At 41.0% G+C, this 21,648-nt stretch overlaps 1 long non-coding RNA gene across 1 annotated transcript in view; it reads left to right on the top strand.

The window, feature by feature from the left end:
- The first annotated feature begins 738 nt into the window (after nucleotides 1-738).
- The window catches only part of LOC142013537 (uncharacterized), a 148,633-nt gene continuing 127,723 nt past the window's right edge, over nucleotides 739-21,648 (top strand). Inside the window, exon 1 of the long non-coding RNA XR_012645667.1 lies at nucleotides 739-862. This is a non-coding gene — a long non-coding RNA (uncharacterized LOC142013537). The remainder of the gene's footprint in view (nucleotides 863-21,648) is intronic.

Here is a 21,648-nt window from a genome sequence, read left to right as displayed (position 1 = left end):
TTTCACCATAATTCCTAAGGTAAAAGGGAGATGCAATAACAGAGCCCTCACAGAAGGAAGCTCTGGAATATCCTAATTATTCAGCTTGATATTAGGTATTTTGTAGATTAAAAAAAATTGCGGCAGATTGCTATTTAAGTTTTAATAGCATGCTAATTTAGGGCCTGGTAGCAGAAATGGACTTTCTGTGGTGCACACTGACTGTATGCATTTTACCTGCATATGAAGAATCTCTCATTTTCATGTGCAAGTGAGAGTTCACACATGGAAAATTAATTTGTTCAAATAGCTTTTGCACACGTAAATCCTATCACTTATACATAGAAGAGATGTCTTCTGCCATATTGGCTCATATTGTCACATTAGAGATGTCCACAGATGTCATATTGGGCATGGAGCAAAGAAAGTTTACTTTACTTTCTTTACTCCTCAAATTACTCCGAATTTGAGGAGTAAAGAAAGTTTCCAGGCTGGGTTCAAGGTAAGATGATGTAGTTGAATTCCTAGATAGGTAGATGATTCTTTTCTTTACTATTCATGGATACACCCATTTTAAATGGGTAAGCACCTTCTTTGAAAACAAAAACAAAATAAATAAAATCCCATTTTGTACAGGAAAATTCTTTATCCTTTTCTCCTCACTATTTCTATTTACGCTTACATACATTCTGAAATTATAGTATGATGGATATTATTAGAGAACAGTTGTATAATTGTCTTTGGTTATGGTAATATTCCTACAGTTTAAAATGGAATGGGACTCAGGAGGTGCTTATGGTCAGAAGAAGTGAGTGAAGAGGTCCACCAGGAGTTTAGAAGGATGAGTGGGTGTGAAACGAAGCTGAAACTTTAAAGATAAAATGTAAGTTTTTTTACTTTTCCTGGCCTTGTTAACAGAGGAAGCCTGTAAAGATTGCTAAAGCTAAAACTATTATGTTGCTACTGCATACGGGGGAGAGACCTAAGAATAAATAAAGCAGCTGTATCATAGTAAAAGTAATAGTTTCAAGAGGATTGGAGGTGGCTACTTGGGATAAAGTTACAAAAATCAGTTCCTGAAGTAAATGTAAATAAGATTTTTGGCTATCTGCCCAGTTAAATACTGATGGATGTGAAAGACATTCCTCAAATGAAAAATACAGAGAAAAGAACTATTGAACAAATAGGAAAGATAAAATTTGGTATGGATTCTTTTATGAATTCAAGACTTTTTTGCTTTATGAAACAGACATTCCAGTGCATAAGAATCAGTGTTAAAAATAAACAAAATGTGCAAGTATGCTGATATAGCCGTACAAGTTTGACCTTGCACTTTAAATATAGGCAGAGCATTCCTACTGTTCTTATGCTCAGGGTCTAAATTCCACGGTATTCGAATACAAAAGAAATGCAGTAGGGGCTCAATATTCGTGAACCTAAGGTTCGCAAATTCAGTGATTCACGAGTGGCTGCAAGCGGCCACTTCCCCGGGACTTCAGGGCACGGCGTTCCGGCAGATGCCACCTGCCACTTCCCCTGGGGTCCCATGCAGGAGCGCCAGCAGCTGGCAGCTGCAATATTTGTGAAATTCAACATTTCGCGAGGGCTCTCAACATGGAACCCTTGTGAATGTTGAGACCGTACTGTCTACATTTGTGCACATAAGGTGGTATGAAAGGATTGGGATAGGTTCTGACATTCATCTTGATGATATATGTAACACACAGGATTATTCAAATTAAATAACTCTGTCTACTTGAATGTAGTACTTGTAATATTTTATGTATTAAAGGGACACTTGAAATCATATTTGTGTAGTAAAAAGTACTACCTTTTTATGGTTACAAATAATAACAGTACTAAAAGAGAATATATTTCTGTGGGGGGGAAAAACAATTTGTCTGTTCCCTGCTGTCCACTTTTTGTTTACCTTGCATACATATGTTGATTTCAACTTTGAGTACAATTTGATGAATTTGGAGTTAGTCTATAAATTTATGAATGCCATATGGTGATTTGGTTATTGGGATGCTTACTGTCTGAATATACTGATTTAACTTAAGTACCCAAGCAGGTCAGAGCAAGTATGCATATATTTGCTATTAGCTTCCGAGGTGCTCATTGTCTTGGGTAGAGCCTCTACATCATCTCCTCTTGATAGTTTTTTTTTTTGAGGTTGCACAGCTTCCAGCCTACACTAAGTAGGGCAACTTCTGTGCTTTCCTTTCATTCCAGAGGTTACGATTGGCATAATGGCCCACATGCATAAGTTGCCACACAGCTTTCTATAAAACAGCATATTTATTCTCAAAGTGAAAGCTTTTAAGACAAAACATTTAAACCCCATTAAAGAATGTAACCATAACCTGAAAAGCTTAGCAATTTTGGCCTCTGGGAGGTGTCAAACCTTCAAAACCCACAAATGGGTTACAGGTTCATAATGTCTCAGAACCAGAACAAGCATGACTAGATGAGTCTTTCCTTTGCATAGCTTGGGCGTTTCGTCTTTGTCTCATGTAACATGCAGTCAACAGACAATAAAAACAATAAAAGTCCTGTTACATGTTAAAGACTAACAGATTTATTTTGCAGGCAAAACTCCCATTGTCAAATGCATCTGAAAATGTGGATTTTTGCCCATGAAAACTTTTCCCTTTAAGTCTGTTAGCATTTAAAGTGCTGCAGAACTTTTCATTATTGGCAAAAACACACTTATGCTATGTCTAGATTACAGGGATTTGTCGATACAGATTTTTGTCAGGCAATATCTTCTCACAAAACTTCTGTCCACAGATTGTGGCCAAACTGCCAAGTGGATCAAAAGAGTGATGTGTTCTGTCGACAGAGAGTGGCCAGACTGCTCGGCCTTTCTGTTGGCAAAATGGCCAACTGGAAGCACAGTAGAAAGGGCTGCTTGGTGTTCCAGATGCCCCGTCTGTCAACAGAGGACTCCCTGGAATGTCGGGACAGGCTTTCTGTCAACAGATCTGTTGAAAGAGGTGTTTTTTGCTCCCGGGGAGTGGGATACAGCTGTTAACAAAAGTGCTACATTCTGTCTATTTATTGTCATCAGAACTTCTTGGGAATCTGGACACTCTGCAGGTCTTGTGTACCTGCTAGTGTAGATATAGCCTAACACTGTACCCCTCTAATGCTGGTTTTTTTAATTAAGGTTTTCATTTTCCTCCCCAGGAAATTAACTTTATATTTCTTTCAGAAGTCCATTCTTTTCTGATATGATGTTTAATACAGTCCTGTGAATCAACAGCTCTCATCTCCCACACAATCCTAGGCCACAATAATGCATAAGACATTCGTTATGTACAGTGGGCCCCAATGACTGTTAAAACTTAATTCAGTTAAGTGTCCTAAGGATATTGCAGGAAACTTAATATATCCGTCACAACAAACAGGAAGAAAAAGAATGGCTCAAGATGGTCATCTTCTTGCACACGGTCATAGGATGGCCAAACTATTCACTTTTGGAAGATCATCACTTTTCCATACAATTTTTTTGTTTTTGTTTTAAAACAAAAATTTAAGAATTTGTTTTTGTTTTAAAATCTTGGTTTTCCCCCCTTTCTGCAAGATAAACAATACGTATACTTTAAGAAGGCTGTCTGGTTGCTATGTTCCTGTCACAGACTCCTTAAGAGAACTGCCAAAACTCATTCAGTCCTGCAGTGTAAGGGTAGTGAGTGTCCTGTATCTCAAGGCCCATTCTACCTACATTTAGGCTAGAAGAGTCAAGAACCACCAACTCAGAAAGACAAAAGAACTATAGTGGGATTTTTAAGAGATTCTTTCTCTTTCAAGAGAACAAAGGAAGCAGGTAGTTCAGATGTACTAGACTGAGACACTGGAGGCTGCCTGGCAAGACTGAAGTAGGTCACATTGATTTCCTGGGGTGGTGAGCATTTTTAAGTAAGGAAGTTATATGTATAGACTGTTTGTTTTTGTTTTAAAATCTTGGTTTCCCCCCCTTTCTGCAAGATAAACAATACTTATGCTTTAAGAAGGCTGTCTGGTTGCTATGTTCCTGTCACAGACTCCTTAAGAGAACTGCCAGAACTCATTCAGTCCTGCAGTGTAAGGGTAGTGAAAGTCCTGTATCCCAAGGCCCATTCTACCTACCTTTGTGTGGAATTCTTAAAGGCCTGAATCTAATATTTGATGAAGGTTTACTAACTGAGACCAGAAAATGGACAGAGTTGCAGCTAGCTCTATAAACATGACAATTAGATTCACTGTTCCCGTGTAGTCAGCTGGTTTCTCCTTGCTTGAAAAACACTGAAGGTTTAGCAGGACAAGAGAAAATTTTTATCATAAATGATAGATATTTTAAAGAATATTTACTATGTAGTGTTTCTCTATCAGATTTTTTAAATAGTCAACTTTAAAAAGAAAAACAATGCTGACTGTTTTATTTCAATCTGAAATATGTACAGTACTGTGTCTTACATCTGTGCCCTGTAAATGCATTATTGAATCACCACAAAACAAATAATTCCAGATGTGTTTTCTAATGATTTTCTGGTGGCAAGTCACTGTTGGCATGCACAGCTACCATCCAAAGTAAAGCAGAGTGAATAGCTATTTTAAATGTGTTGAACTGAGACATTCTTATGAATTGACCCTTTTCCAAGAACAGTTTTAGTTTTGAAAAATTGACATTTTCTCATGTAAAAATATTTCTTCTGAAAATTCCTGTGCAGCTCGACTTCCAGTAGCTTAAAACATATTGGCTGTGTCTTGACTAGCCCCAAACTTCGAAGGGGGCATTGTATGAGGGTGTTGAGAGATTACTAATGAAGCACTGCAGTTCATATGCAGCACTTCATTAGGCAAAAGCTCCCCTGCAGCAACCTCGAAGTGTGAAACTTCAAAGTGCCGGCTTGCGTGTAGCTGCGGGTCAGCTGCAGTTACTTCAAAGTGCCTGCACTACACTGAAGCCCTTTACTCCTCAAAAGTTTGATGTAGCGCTGGCACATTGAAGGCTGACCCGCAGCTACATGCAAGCTGACACTTCCAAGTTTCACACTTGCAATTTGCTGCGGGGGAGATTTTGACTAATGAAGTGCTGCATATGCACCTCACTTCATTAGTAATCTCCCGACACCCTAATTACCATTCACCCTTCGAAATTTGGAGCTAGTCCAGACACAGCCATTAACTATTGTTCTGTGGTAGATCTGGGACTATAGAAAATGTCATCTACGCTCAGAGTACCTTGTGTGTACACTCATCATCTCTACTTTACTGATCAAAATATGTTTCCATTATCTTTTTTTATTCCCCATCAACACAGCTCTTGGAAAATAAGCTATATACTGGACTCTTTTCACTTGTTCACAAAACCAAGAATTATTTACTAACAGCCATTTGTAGAATCCTTCACCAGCTAGAAAGACCACAGTGTGATTTTTCAGATCCTCAAATGAGCTTGAATAAGTTAAAAATTAGCTTTTAAATGAATGCTTTTCCTGAGGAACTCGCTGAGGGATGGTAGTGCAGAACATGGGCTCTTCCAGACTTAATTTACATTCTCCAGAAACAGATACCACCAGCTTCATATGTAAAGCATCTGATTTTCATTAACTCCAAGGCTCTTTTACATACATTTACACTCACTTCATCGCCTCCTTCCACTCTGCCAGAGTGCAGTAATGTAAGATGAGTTTAATGTAAATTAGGATTAGGCCCAAAGAAAATCAGCTAGAGCTAAGGCTCCGTCTTGATGGGCAAAAATGGGCATGCTTATGTCAGTCAGGTATGCTCATTCAAGTTAGCACAACTTGACTTAAAATAACCTCTTAATGGTGGTTTTGAAACAAAATAAGGCAGTATTAGTTGGTAATGTGTTCCGTATTTAAAACTGAAGGTAGGAAAAACAACAGAAAGCAAGAGGAAGACAGATAAGGAAGAAGGAAAATGTAAGTAACAGTATCAGTGACATATTTACTTAAAAACAAGCAGTCCTGTAGCACCTTAAAGACTAAAAAAAAATATTTATTAGGTAAAGAGCTTTCCTGAGTAAGACCCACTTCCTCAGATTTGGCTCTAACCAGCTCTAATCCATGAAAGCTTATTACCTAATAAATAAATCTGTTAGTCTTTAAAGTGCTACAGGACTGTTGCTTTTTGTGCGCGCGCGCGCGCGCGCGCGTGTGTGTGTGTAGCTATAGACTAACACAGCTAGCCCTTTGAGAACACTTAAGTTAGACAGCTATGTGAAGAAACTGAAAGTTACAAACTATTTCATTTAAATATAAATTGGTATCATGAATAATCTTCTACCGCTATTATCAGATGGTGATTTTCTTTTAATTCTTTAGGTTCACTGAACATAGATGCAGGGTAACCAATAAAATAAAAATATCATTGTTACCTCACATGTATCCAAAGTAAAATTACATGTGGATACATGTATGTAAATGCCGATAGGTGAGCTTTGTTTTGCTTATCTAAATAGCACGAAAATTGGACACATAGTAAGAAAATGTTAACCTGCGATCCCTGACGAGCTTAGATTTTGATGTCTATATTCACTCAATCAGAAAGTAAAATGACACTGTCCCAATAAAAAGGCAGTTATGTCACTGGCAGACAATTTTCATTAATTTATCAAGATACAGAGACAATATTCATAATTTGTCTAGTATGTTCAGGTTTTGCAAGGGAAAACAAAAAGCAAAAAGAGCTCAGAGACTGTGTAGGTTTTCAATGTTAAAATTTATGAACTCTTTACAAATGCAAAATTGAATTTTCTTCTATTATCTGTAGAGGAGCCATGCCTGTGATTTCTGCTACTCCTATATTTTTGTTTGTCTCCTGTGAAATTATAGAGAGACTGTGTGACCCTCCTGGATTTGTGCCTCCTAGGCTTCCTTCCAGTTTTTCATAGTTGCATAAATAGAGCTGTTTAGAAGCTACTTTTAAAAACGTATGATTTTCAAGCAGATTTTTATTGCTGTTGTGTGCTTCTGTATCTCGGGCACGTAGAGAGTAGTTTGCCTGAACCAAACACTTGGAGGGAATTCAATAAATTACCCTAATTATTACAGGTGAACTGAACATACTTACAAAGAACATAAATGTAAACCATAAAAGAGAATTAAATGAGTTAATTTAAACCTTCTGTTTTTCCCAACAAAAATTATTAAACTTTCATTATGAAAAGAGCAGGTATAGGACAAATTTTACATTATTTCATCCATTAACTAGTCTGTTATATTTTCATAAAACACTTCGGGCTTGTCTACAATTGCCCCCAACTTCATCAACATTTTGGAAAGTAAAGGCACTCTGAAGTAACACGGGCACTTCGAAGCGCCCATAACTACACACATGCCGGCACTTCAAAGTTTGACACTTCGAAGTTGCCGCAGGGGAGAATTAACATAATGAAATGCTGCATATGCATTGGAGCACTTCATTAGTAACCTCCCATCACCCAGATTACCATGTCTCCTTCGAAGTTGAGGGCAAGTGTAAACCCAGCCTTTAAGATCCAATTTCTCATTACCTGGAAAGATGGTGGATGAAGATAGAGAGTAAAGAATGAGAGAATAACTGGATGATGCAATAGGGACCTTGCATTATTTACATTACATTATTTACAGGATGAGTAAGGACTAATTGAACATATTTTTTTCAAGCTCAAGACCTTAATCTATATACAGTACCAAGATTATAAAAAAAAGGCCTCCAGTTAAAGTCTAGCTTTTACAAATAGGAAGTGTTTTGCTATGATGTGTCTAAAATTAACATTTTGTGAGGATGCAAGTATACACAAGTAGCAGATTAGAACACTGAGAGGATAAGTTTGCAGAAGAGAAGAGTGAGGGGCAGATTGAGAGCAGTCTTCAACTTCCTGAAGGGGGCCTCTAAAGAGGATGGAGAGAGTCAGTTCTCCATAGTGAAGGACAGCAAAACAAGGAAAAATGGTCTCAAATTACAGAAGGGAAGGTGTAGGTTGGATATTAGGAAAAACTATTTCACCAGAAAGGTGGTGAAGCACTGGAATGTGTTACCTAGAGAGGTGGTGGGACCTCCACCCTTTGAGGTTTTTATATCCCAACTTGACAAAGTCCTGACTGGGATGATTTTAGTTCGGGTTGATCCTGTTTTGGGTAGGGGCTGGACTCAACTTCCTGAGGTCCCTTCCCACCCTAGGATTCTATGATTCTATGTGAAGGTGGGTTTTTCCAGAACCCAAATAGTATCAGTGCAAATGAATTTGTCAAGCACCCTAAACCCATAAGATCTATAGCAGCTTAACCATGAGTTTTAAGTAAAGAAGGTGAGTGTCAGTCAGCCAAATCAATTACTTCCTGTTCAGAGTCTAATCCAGATAGCCATTATGAAGGGCTGGGTCTACAGGTGTCCCTTCCTTTTGAAAGGGGCATGTTAATGAGCAGGTTCAAAAGATGCTAATGAGGCACTGCAATGAATATTCAGCACCTCATTAGCATAATGGCGGCTGCAGCAATTCAAAAGTGCGGCTTTTCGAATCACGCGCTGCCTGTGGAGACAGAACCTTCCGAAAGATAGGAAGAAGGGCTTTCAAAAACTGGGGGGGGTCCTTTCGGAAGGTTCCGTCTCCACGGGCGGCGTGCGATTCAAAGTCACACTTTCAAATCGCCGTGTCTGCCATTATGCTAATGAGGTGCTGCATATTCATTGCAGTGCCTCATTAGCATCTTTCAAACCTGCTCATGAACATGCCCCTTTCGAAATGAAGGGGCACATGTAGACCCAGCCAAGGTGACTCTGGAAGTTTAGCCATTCCTCCAGGATCACATCAAATAGCTGCTCAGGTTTAATGAACCCGAAGAAGGCCTTTGCACAAAGAATGCTCTAGTGATTATGCTACTTACAAAATGTGTGAAACATCTATGGAATGGATAAAGCACCTGGCAGCCTGCAGGTTTAACCCTGGCAAACTGCATCTAGCCTGTGGGCCACCAATTGTCCACCACTTTCTTTATTTCCATAACTCTGTGTGCACTGATCCTCATAATCCCAGGAAGATGTATTATACAAGATTTCATTCAAGACCTCACATGACACCAGTTATGGTTAAATGTAATGAAAGTGGTGTAGTGGGTTTCTCAGGCCCATTAGGGGCTGCCAGGCTATCCCACACATGGGGAGAGGATGAGCAGGCAAAGCAAACAGTTGCTCTGGGCACAGCATTTCAGAGGGGACTAGGGCTCTGGCCTCTGCTGCTACTTTGGTGGCTCCAGGATCCTGGCCCCTTTGAAGTGCGGCAGCAGTGCTGCCCCCCAGGCTGTGGTGCAAGAGTGGGTGGGGAGCAGTGCTGTGGTCTCAGATGTCATGAACATTGGGCCCTAATAGTGCATTAGGACCCTGATTCAGCAAGACACTGCAGCATGTGCTGCATTGAAGTTCTGATGCACCGCCTAAGAATGTAAAGGAATTTGAAATACACCCAGCTTGACTCCTGTGATTTAAAATTCAGAGGAGTAGCTCTGTTAGTTTCGTACAAAAACACTAAGTCCTATGGCACCTTGAAAATTAACAAGCGTGTTTGGGCATAAACTTGCATGGGCTGGAACCCGCTTTGTCAGAAGCATGATGAAGTAGCTTCCATCCCACAAAAGCTTATGCCCAATTCAATTTGTTAGTCTTTAAGGTGTTGAATTGTTTGTTTTTTCTATGGTTTACTGTCTTATATACATAGGAAATAGTTTTGGATCTATCTGTGCTTAAAAGATTGGGGAAAAGTTCCGTATGTTAAACTAATGTTCTTATGTTGAAGGTTTTTTCCCCCCACAGTAGATTTGACTCGTATTGCAAGTACACCTGAACTGCATCCCCTTTACGTAATTGTAGATGGAGGGGAGTATAGAGTCCTAAATTATAACCCCATAATTAAAGATGGAATGTGTTAATCTGTGCCATATAAATTTGATAACCCTGCACCAGACCATGTTGCTTTTCACGTTTGTTTTCATTTGACTATTCCTCTTGGATTGATTATTATAAAGGGTTAATTTTTCTTGTGTCTTGGTCTTTGCTAGTTTTAAGATGTGCCAGAACAACACATCTCGGTCTGGTCCTTTCTAATTTTATAGCATCTCCATGCTAAACTATTAACTCCTTTTTTTCTTTTTTTTAACTTTGTTTATTACCTTCTGGACTGAATAACAGTGGTGCAATTCATTGTGTTATCAAATAGAAGTATCTGATTAAATCAAGAATAAACTGAACAGTGTATATTTATTTGAAATTTCAACAGAAAAAGTGCAGAGAACATCAAAATGATTTTAATCTTTAAATGTAACACTGATGTCTATGCAAATATTCTGTGTGAAATCCCTCTTCCCATTTGGATTGCAGCAAGGGATAATATATGTTCAGAAACCTTCAATGTGATTTAGGATTTATAGAATCTGCTTTTTCTTTACTGGCCATTTAGACAATATGGTTGGAATTGAAACACTCCTTCCATCTCATTCTTTTCCTGCCCAACACACTTCTTTCTAGTCTTTGACACTTGCATGTAAATATTCACGTATCTTCTTTGTGCTAGTATGGTTAGTCCTTGGAAATACATTGCTTTACCTCAAATGCCTTATTAGTCTTATAAAATTCATGGATAATTTTGGCTAGCCATGCCTGGCTATCTGCTTTCAGACTGCCTTTCTTTGGGCTTGTATCATGTGATACTGCCAACAACTAAGTAGCTAAATGAGAAGGATGGTGTCCTCCTGTTGAGGAGACTATCAATATAATACAATCTCCTACTTCAGTCACTTCAATGATGATGTCCACAACATCATCACCCAGTGCTTTGGGTCATATGAGGATCTTCTAATGACTGTGAAGATGCACAAGCTGAAGTGAGAGAGAAGCTGTCTAACCCTAGACTGTCCAACATTCTCCCAGGGGCACTACAGAGGTAGGAAGAATAGGTAGACTGCGAATAGGTGATGGACTGACATGAAAGGATGGACAGGAGTGCATTTTGTGGAGACTCAAGCTCTGACACTCAGTCATCAAGGTCAAAGCAATTGATTACTCATCAGTGATGGTGCCCCAATCACCAATGTGGTTATGGGAGTGGTGGTGAGGATGGTGACAGATTCATGATTTTTAGCCCCCAGTTCAGTTCCTGGCGGCTGTATTCACTGTTTCCGTGTCTGCAATTGGTTTCTCTCTGTAGCTGCGTCTACATGTGAAGCCTACATCGAAGTAGCTTATTTCGATGTAGCGACATCGAAATAGGCTATTTCGATGAATAACGTCTACACGTCCTCCAGGGCTGGCAACGTCAACGTTCAACATCGACGTTGGGCAGCACCACATCGAAATAGGCGCTGCGAGGGAACGTCTACATGCCAAAGTAGCACACATTGAAATAAGGGTGCCAGGCACAGCTGCAGACAGGGTCACAGGGCAGACTCTACAGCAAGCCGCTCCCTTAAAGGGACCCTCCCGGACACAGTTGCACTAAACAACACAAGATCCACAGAGTCGACAACTGGTTGGAGACCCTGTGCATGCAGCATGGATCCCCAGCTGCAGCAGCAGCAGCCAGAAGCCCTGGGCTAAGGGCTGCTGCTGCTGCACACGGTGACCATAGAGCCCCGCAGGGGCTGGAGAGAGAGCGTCTCTCAACCCCTCACCTGATGGCCACCACGGCAGACCCCGCTATTTCGATGTTGCGGGACGCGGATCGTCTACACGTGCCCTACTTCGACGTTCAACTTTGAAGTAGGGTGCTATTCCCATCCCCTCATGGGGTTAGCGGCTTTGACGTCTCGCTGCCTAACGTTGATGTTAACATCGAAATAGCGCCCAACACGTGTAGCCGTGACGGGCGCTATTTCGAAGTTAGTGCCGCTACTTCGAAGTAGCGTGCACGTGTAGACACGGCTTGAGTGTGTAAGAGTAAACTGGGTATGTATTAACGCATAAACTCTTGCAGAATATTGTGCAACTTTACGCTTCCTGTCAAAACTTATCTTTTCATTGCACAACTTTTTGCAAGAGGAAGAAGGCAGGAACCTTAATGTTCTGACGAGTAGAATAAAAGGCTTTCCCAGCCGTGTAGAATTCTTCTGGAAGAAAGCTTTGTGTCGGGGAGTGGAGAAAAAATGCTTCCTGTTTGGTTGTCTGCAGAGCACACAGGTATCTGGCATTTGGGGAAGAGAACTGAAGTTTTAGTCTCACTTTTTCCTTTTCCTTTTAAGATAGGGGGCTTCCTTAATCAAACTGACCTGTCTGGGTTCAACAGAGTTCCCTTAGGTCCCTTAGCCCAAGAGTTCCTTACAGCTGTTGGAGACTGCTGGACAAAAGATCCATGATTCATGTATATAGGGGCCCCTAGCTCCCCTGGTACGCCACACCTGAATAATGCATATTAGAATTGATATTCACTGTTTCAAAACTGAGGAATCATCTTTGATATTCTCTTTGCATTCATGTTCGAAGAAAACTGACAAAGAATGGAAACAGAGGAAATTTCATTTTTCCTTAATTATGCAGATGAGGGGTGTGGAAATATTAGCTGTGTATTAATTCAGTTGCCACTTTAAAATTCTAAATTCATTGATAGTGGTATTCCAATAGAAAGAAGCAATACTTTTCCATGCCACTTTAAAAGCAGCTGGATAAATTGAACAGAATATCTTGCTGAGATGTTAACACTCATGCTGCTCATCTCCTCCAGAAATGAAGTACCAACAATTTGTCATTAGTTTTCATTTATATTTTAACTTCTATGCACAGTCTTCTGTTTCTGCCTCACCAGTCAAATGGACGGAATCATTTGACAGATTATTGCTGTCTCCCATGTTAGTAGCTTTATTATTTATTCTGGGTTGTTTTTTCTTTCATGACATATTATATTACACATGCCATTCCTTTAGTCAAATTCCTGCTAAGCACCCTGCTTGGAATAAAAGTTATATGCTATTGCATTGTAGATGTGGGGCAGGGGAAAGGTTAAGTGGCAGACGATTTTATGAACAACTTTCAGATAACGGGGCTTTGAATTATTTTTTCTGCCAACTGACCAGTTCTAAGGCACCCTCCCAACCCCCAGCCAGTGCATCTGAGGTACAACCAGAGCATCAGAAAGTCAGTGCACTTATTTAACATTAGGAACCCAATTTTGAAAATTTTGGCCATGATATATCTCCTGAAGTCTACTACTATTTGAAGTTGGCCTACATATTAGGGAATTCTGAATTCATTTCTACTAACATAAGGCCATATTCTCATCCACCCATGAACCTATACATCAGCTACCCTTCCCTCAACCAGCTACCTCTTTGTTGGTAGCTGTTTTATTGGGAGGAAGTGGTTGCAGGCAGTGGGACCAGCAGCCTTGTTGGATCCCTGGGCAAGGTGTGTGTGGAGGGGGCTGCTCCATGCCTTGGATGAGTCAGGGCCTTGGGGGGAAAGGGGCGGGGCTGGGACTAGGGTCTCTCAGGTAGCTCTTAGTGCATTATCCCCCACCTGTGCCCCCCAGGCAGTCCTGAGCATGCTGCACAGGGCTGCAGTGGCAATTGAAAGAGCCTAGGCCTTTGAGTCAATGGGCCCTGTGGCAGTTGCCTCCTTTGTCCCCCTTCTGCATCAGCAGGAAAGGCGGTAGGAGGAGGAGCAGCCTTTTTGCCTTCTTGGAATCACTATATCCCTCTCATACAGGTCAATGGGTATGACACAAATGCAGGGAGAATCTGAATGGCCCCTTCAGGGCTCTCTGAATCACAAGCTGCTTGCTGAGCTGGCTCTGGGGAAGAAGAGCAATGCTCTGCCCTAAAGCAGGCTCACACAACATCATATTTGAGGGTTTGATTATCATTACACTTTGACAGCATAAAAGGGTCTGAAAAGATTATGTACATTACCTTTGGTGATTTCCTGATATTGCCAGGCTGGTAAAGGAGAATCAGTCCTGCCCTTGTAATTATTCTCTTATGAGGTTCTTATGTTTTAAGATTCTACTTGTAAAACACCTGCATTCCCTGCTTTATTGTGTAGTCCCTCTAAAGTACTCAGCTTATGTTCTTATAGTCACATTTCTATTTGTCAGCATGTATCCAGCCACAATTACTCTCGTAGCTAAGCATCTGCAGATAGTACTCACCCTACTTCCAAATGCTTTTGAGGCAATAAAGAATGTCATATTACACTCCCCTTCCCCTCACTGCATGTACTCAGTCTTTAGAAAGCTCCTTCTGAATATCAAGGCAGCATCTACCCTCTTCCTTTCTCATGCTGTGATGATAGGGCAGCTCTGCAAAGAACTGAATTAGTATATTAGATAAGGACATTCATATCAGGACATTTGGAAAGGACCATTTTGTAAGTGTCTGCTAGATCATTGTAAAAGAATGATTGCATGACTATTGCACTGTAAATTGAATGTGAAACAACAAATAGGCAAGAGTTATTAACAGCCGTACAAGCCATTGAATTGAATAAAAGCATTTTATTAACCTGAATTACAGTTCTTGATCCATTATAATAATGCACCACTTAGTATATATGCACAAATGCTATACATCAAAATCTGTAAACAATTCTGATAACCTGATGTCAAGCCCATCTTTTGTACCCCGTGATCATGCGCCCCTGATTTCTAAGGGAAATCATTTAGAATTTCTAGGGAGGTTTTTCGTTTTCTTTTTTCTGGGGGCGTGGGAGGGGGAGGGAGAAGGAGGTTCAGCCACTTGCAATGTTTAGCTAAGAGAAAATCTTTCTCAATACAGTAGTTCTCACCCTGTCATGAGACATTCTTTCTACTATATTAAATTTTATTTTAGCAACAGGCGAATGTTTCATAAAAATTCTCCCAATACTTAGGAGCAAAGCTGTTCTTTCTGAGACAACTCCAAATTACCCTTACCAGGCTGTGATGCTGCATTATTAATAAGACCAGTATTTGGCACAACTTAAACTGCAACAAGAAATTCTAAGCTAGAGAAGTATTTTTTTTTTTAAAGTATAGATATCCATAAGATTAAATCTTTTGTATGTCCGATTGATCCTTGGAGAATTTACACAAAGTGGTTTTTTATTTCCCTTCTTGTTTTTATTTTGTTAACTTCTAACTTTAGGGATCCTCTGACATTTTTTATTTACGTTATGGCAATTTTTGTCAGTTGCTATCCATTTATTACATCATTTATTATGGGGGAAGGTGTTTTGGCTATGCCCATAAAACCACCTGGAATGTAATGAACATAAATATAAGGAAGGGGCCAGGTCTGAACTCAATTATAAGCATCAGAGGTTGAAATTCCAATATGAATTTTCTGCAGCCTCTGTGTTAAACCTCGCTCCCCCTCCTCAGCATGGGTAGGCAGGTGTCACAATTTTTGCAGGCTGAAATAGGTGCTTCACACTACATGTTGAAGCTTTTTGGTTCATGCCCACAGACATGGTTGTTATAAGGACAAAACAGATAAAATATCAATATCTGTTCTGATGATTTTTTTAAAATAGTGATAATATTGCTCATTTATAAAAGCACAATCATTAAAAGAGGGTGTCCAATATAAAGGTATAGTAATACAGTGAGTTATTGCTTTTGGTAATGTTATCTTCTTTACTCTACAAGTTGTGAACTGCTTAAATAAGTTACGGGCATAACATTTGTTCCACCTTTTTCTTCAGTAGTTTAATTTTTAATGTAACTGCAGCAGTAAGTTGTTGCAATTCCTTGAATTCTTTCATAATTATTAGCTATGTTTCTATAGTGGGTAACAGTTTCTTGCACCATCTGGATGAAAAAGTGCTCAGGACAGAAGCCATATTTTAAACTTATTTGGGTAACTTGGCACTTCTGAAAATCACTCCTATTTGCATCTTTAAGCATCTAAATAGCTGTAAAAATCTGGCCTGTGGTGATGAAATACATGTTTATCTACATTCACGGGGATTCCAAATTAATATCTATCCCTGTTCAGTGCAGTAAAGTATTGAGTGTTTTCTCATATCGTTATAGCAATATTTAAGATATGTTATTTCCCACATACTTTCAGTATTTTTTTTGTTTACATCACTCCAGAAGATATGAAGATAGATCCTTACTCCATGGTATTTCCTTCAGAATTTTATTGTGCATTCTTCATTTACGGTATTTTGTAGGACTGGCCTGTTGAAGATATCCAGTAATAATTTTCAATTAGTTTTCCCTCAAGGAGGGTAGCTATTTATTATCTTCCTATCCCCCAGAGAGACTTGTTTCATTTCCTTTTGTCAGCCTCGCATTATATAAACATTGCAATGCAGTTCATACAAAGCTGTGTATGTAAAGTGTTAGGCTCAAAGCATATGTTTGCAAAGAAGTTAGATGAAAATACAAATATGTTTGCTGGAAGGTTACAACACATTGTTACATTATTTCTTAGAATTCAGAACACCAGCACCACCACGCAAACTGAAAACAGAGAGAAGAGGCTTTGCCTGAACGCAGCAAAGCACAGCTCACTGCGATTTCATTTATGCCGGCTTCTTCCAGAATGTTGTTATATACTAGATCATCATCCAGAGCCCTTTAGCCTGCAAGCAGAATCAAAAACACTCTTCATCTTACAGTGATATCTTGCAGTTCCAACACAGTCCTTATCATAATGAATGTGGGTTTTAACCAGGCTTCATTATTTTCAAGTCTTTTCATTGTTTATATGGAGTTTACCCTCAATAGTAAGTCTCTCTTCAATTATTACTATTAATATTTAAAGATCTTAATTCTGTTGAAATAACAAAATGATGTTTTATAATGTTTTTAAACATTTACATTTTACCTTTACACCTTCTTGTGAAAATAGAGCCAAAGTGAGAAATCTTAGTCTTATTTAAGTCAGTGACTCATTACCATTTGTTTCAAATTCACAGGATTTCACCCAAACTTTTTTTCAATTGTAGGAGAACTCTGTTTTATGTAGATATCAAAATACCTTATGGAGTTCTGGCATTTGGAGATCAATTTCTTGGATAAAAACTACATATAGTATGATGAAGCTATATTTCTAAACCAATCAATCATATATTTTACTACAAAGTTATTTTGGTGTCTTAGATGCAGAATAAGACAGACTCTTTTCTTTGATTTGGATATCTATTGCAAATTGGCTCTTCTGGTCATTTGGTCATGAAAACCATTCTACCTGAGGACCAAATTAAAACAGATGCTAATACACTGAATGAACTATCACAAACAATATGTTTGAGTTCCTTATGATTGGTTTCTTAATTGCAACATCTGCATCCTTTTTTATCCATCTGTGCTGAACTCTGCCTTCACTTAGCCTTATGTAGGGGCCTAATTTCCTAATTGGAAAGAAAAGTTTGAGGCAAATAGCCTGGTGAAAAGACAGCCTTTTCAAAGATCTCATTAACCATCATCAGTACTAGGGGGAGTGGTCCCAAGGGTCTTGGGCTTTCATCTGTACATTCATCTACCTTCATAAATATTGCAAAATGGACTGAGTGTTGTATTCTAATAACACAGTTTCTGTACAGATAGCTTAAAGCATTAACTTGCCATTTTAACTAGGCATAGCCTAAAGGCACATTTAAAAATAGTAAATAAATATATAAAACTACATCATAATCCAAGAAGATTGATTTATTTTTATCTTCTGTTCCTTTAAAAGAGAATAATTCCTGTAAATATCTCTGTGTGTTCTTAATAATTAATATCAGATAGTCCTTCAAGAAACCAAACAAAAGAGCAGAGCTAGCCAACATGTCACTGGATACAAAGATAGAGGTTTACTTTCAGTAAGGCAAAATGAAAAAAAATGATTCTATAAAGCTATAGTGATGGGATAAAAGATGCATATCTGACCTTTGAAATTAGAAACAGCCCAGTCTTCTTGCAAGATGTCCACTTTTTTAAACAGCTGCTTATAGGAAAGAGGGTGACCGGATGTCCCGATGTTATAAGGACACTCCTGATATTTGGGGTTTGTCTTATACAAGTGCTGGTTATCCCCCACACACTGTCCTGATTTTTCACTTTTGCTATTTGGTCCCCCGACAGGAAATGGACCATTTATAAGTTATAGTACCCATTGGAGAGATGTTCCTTGCCTTTCGAAAGACAGGTTCACTCTGCTGCTCAGAGGGGGTAGCTGTGTTAGTCTGTGGCTTCATAAATAACAAGCGGTCCTGTTGCACCTTTGTTAGTCTTTAAATTGGTATGAGACTCCTTATTTCTGCTGGTCAATGTGTATAGTGATGATTTGTGAGTGTTTCTCTTTAATGGACTAACCATCAATATTTTGGCAGAATTAAGGCAATGAGAAATGGGAACAAAATATGAAATAGGAATGTCTGGATTCAGAAATCAAGGTAGCCACTGGGATTCACAAGTCTGATTAACAGTCTATTACCAAGAGATATTAATATCATCAAAGGTATGTTATGGCTTATGGTTTAGAAATACATTTTGCTTTAAAATCACATTAAACAGTATGTTAAATCTAGAAATAATATATATATAATAGATAAAAATATAAAACTTCATAAAGGGCCTGTCACAGACTTAGATTCATTGTGTGATTTCTTTTCCATGTCATGCACCAAATTAGGAGTAAAGTTCCAGCATACAAAAAATTTATTTCAAAATGTCCAGTTTAGCAGCCTAGTAATGTGGTCTTCTGCTAATAATTTGGCCTCACCAGGCAGTAATTCAGGGCTGCCTTACTGGCCATCATTTTCTGCAAACAAACTGAGCCTATGCACAAGATGAAGGGTGAAGGTAACAAGAGTGTCACTTAGCAACTGCAAATCAGTTTGAATCCTCTTGCATGCAGTGCTCTGTAACTATGTCTGACCCAGAATATAAGGAAATGAAATGAAATGGGTGATGTAATATTTTTACTGGACCAACTGCTGTTGATGAGAGAGAGAAGTTTACATAGAGCTCTTCTTCCACCCCTACTGGACTTTTTTTTTTTTTTTTTGTAATGTTTCCTATCCTCCTTCCTTTCCATATTGCACAGGAAATTCAAGTTAGTCACTCTGGCTACGTCTACACGTGAAGCCTACATCGAAGTAGCCTATTTCGATGTGGCGACATCGAAATAGGCTATTTCGATGAATAACGTCTACACGTCCTCCAGGGCTGGCAACGTCGATGTTCAACATCGACGTTGGGCAGCACCACATCAAAATAGGCGCTGCGAGGGAACGTCTACACGCCAAAGTAGCACACATCGAAATAGGGGTGCCAGGCACAGCTGCAGACAGGGTCACAGGGCGGACTCAACAGCAAGCTGCTCCCTTAAAGGGCCCCTCCCAGACACAGTTGCACTAAACAGCACAAGATCCACAGAGCCAACAACTGGTTGGAGACCCTGTGCATGCAGCATGGATCCCCAGCTGCAGCAGCAGCAGCCAGAAGCCCTGGGCTAAGGGCTGCTGCTGCTGCACACGGTGACCATAGAGCCCCGCAGGGGCTGGAGAGAGAACGTCTCTCAACCCCTCAGCTGATGGCTGCAATGGAGGACCCCGCTATTTCGAAGTTGCGGGACGCGCAACGACTACACGGTCCCTACTTCGACGTTGAATGTCGAAGTAGGGCGCTATTCCCATCCCCTCATGGGGTTAGCGGCTTCGACGTCTCGCCGCCTAACGTCGATGTTAACATCGAAATAGCGCCCAACACGCGTAGCCATGACGGGCGCTATTTCGAAGTTAGTGCCGCTACTTCGAAGCAGTGTGCACGTGTAGACACGGCTTCTGAGACTGAACTGCTTCTTAGCTAGCTCTTTTTATTCTATATCTGTTATGGGGGCCTCCTGCATCAGAGGTTCCTGTGCATGACCACCTTATGCAGAGGTGAAAGTGGTATATATTTTTTACTGGTACTGTTGTATCAGGGGCTCAGAGCAGGGGGTTGTGGTACTCCAGTACCTTTAAGAAAATTGAGTGTTAGGGGCACAGTGAAGGAGGCTGTGTTAGGTGTTGTGGGGCTCCGGGAAGGGGACTGGGATTTGGGAGATGGGACTTCGGGTAGTCGGAGCTTGGGCATGTGGGTGTCTGAGCAGGGGACTCTGTGTGTGGGGGTGGGGGGGTGGTGCCGGAGTCAGGGTCGGGTGTGTGAGGAACATCTTGGGGTTGGGGGTGGGAGCAGGTTGGGGTGTGGGAGGAGGGTGTCAGAGCAGGTGGTGTGGTGTGTGTGGATGCAGAGTGTTCAGGAAAGCAAGGGCCCTGTTAGAGAGAGTACAAGGACTCAGGCCTCCCCCCACCAAGATTTGTATTAGTAGGCTCCTTTCTGTCCTTTTTCTCACTCTTAGGCTGTGTCTACACGTGCACGCTACTTCGAAGTAGTGGCACTAACTTCGAAATAGCACCCGTCGTGGCTACACACGTCGGGCGCTATTTCGAAGTTAACTTCGACGTTAGGTGGCAAGACGTCGAAGTCGCTAACCTCATGAGGGGATCGGAATAGCGCCCTACTTCGACGTTCAACGTCGAAGTAGGGACCGTGTAGACAATCCGCGTCCCGCAACGTCGAAATTGTGGGGTCCTCCATGGCAGCCATCAGCTGGGGGGTTGAGAGATGCTGTCTCTCCAGCCCGTGCGGGGCTCTATGGTCACCGTGGGCAGCAGCCTTTAGCCCAGGGCTTCTGGCTGCTGCTGCTGCAGCGGGGGATTCATGCTGCATGCACAGGGTCTGCAACTCGTTGTCGGCTCTGTGGATCTTGTGCTGTTTAGTGCAAGTGTGTCTGGGAGGGGCCCTTTAAGGGAGCGGCTGGCTGTTGAGTCCACCCTGTGACCCTGTCTGCAGCTGTGCCTGGCACCCTTATTTCGATGTGTGCTACTTTGGCGTGTAGACGTTCCCTCGCAGCGCCTATTTCGATGTGGTGCTGCCCAACGTCGATGTTGAACATCGACGTTGCCAGCCCTGGAGGACGTGTAGACGTTATTCATCGAAATAGCCTATTTCGATGTCGCCACATCGAAATAGGCTACTTCGATGTAGGCTTCACGTGTAGACGTAGCCTTAAAGACTGAGAGGGATGCTCACAGCATGGGTCACTCACAGCTCTGTCCCCTCCCCAACCTTCCCCAGTTAGGAGAGAGCAGACTGCACACATACTGTGTCCTTGGCTTTCACTCCCTGAGGGGAAGGAGAACGAACAGCCTCACTGCATGAATCTTGGGGTTGGGGTGGAGCAGACTTCAGCCTTCTGCCCTCCCTAAATAGCTCCCTTGGGAGGGGTTGGGGCTGAAGCAGTCCTGGACCAGTGGGGGACTGCACCCCTAGCCGGCTCCGGCATGACACCCTGGGAGAGCACCACACTTCCTCGAGCAGCCAAGCGATCCTGGTCATCTGGTACTTTGTTTGCAGAGAAGTGCACCAGGGCACACCGACTTATTTCACCTCTGATCTTACGTAGTAGGTACCATACTGGGACCTTGTCACTCATTTGGTATAAAGAGACAGAAGTTTCTGGAGCAATTAAACTGCCTGTCCAAGGCTGCCACTTTTCACAAGTTATGTGAACAGGAGGATGGGCCTTCAGGCCACGCTGGCTCTGGGTCTCTTTCTTTGCTGACTATTGCTAAAAAGGGAAATGATTTCTCAATACAACTGTCCCCTAGTGGAGTCAAAGAGACAGTAGGCATGCACAACTCTGTGATCTCATGAAACCTAAAATCTCAGATTCTGCC

Source organism: Carettochelys insculpta, chromosome 5 (assembly GCF_033958435.1).
Source record: "Carettochelys insculpta isolate YL-2023 chromosome 5, ASM3395843v1, whole genome shotgun sequence".
In the NCBI taxonomy this organism is placed as follows: domain Eukaryota; kingdom Metazoa; phylum Chordata; order Testudines; family Carettochelyidae; genus Carettochelys; species Carettochelys insculpta.
The sequence above is the reverse complement of the archived record's forward strand: the minus strand, read 5'-3'. Positions and strand labels throughout refer to the sequence as shown.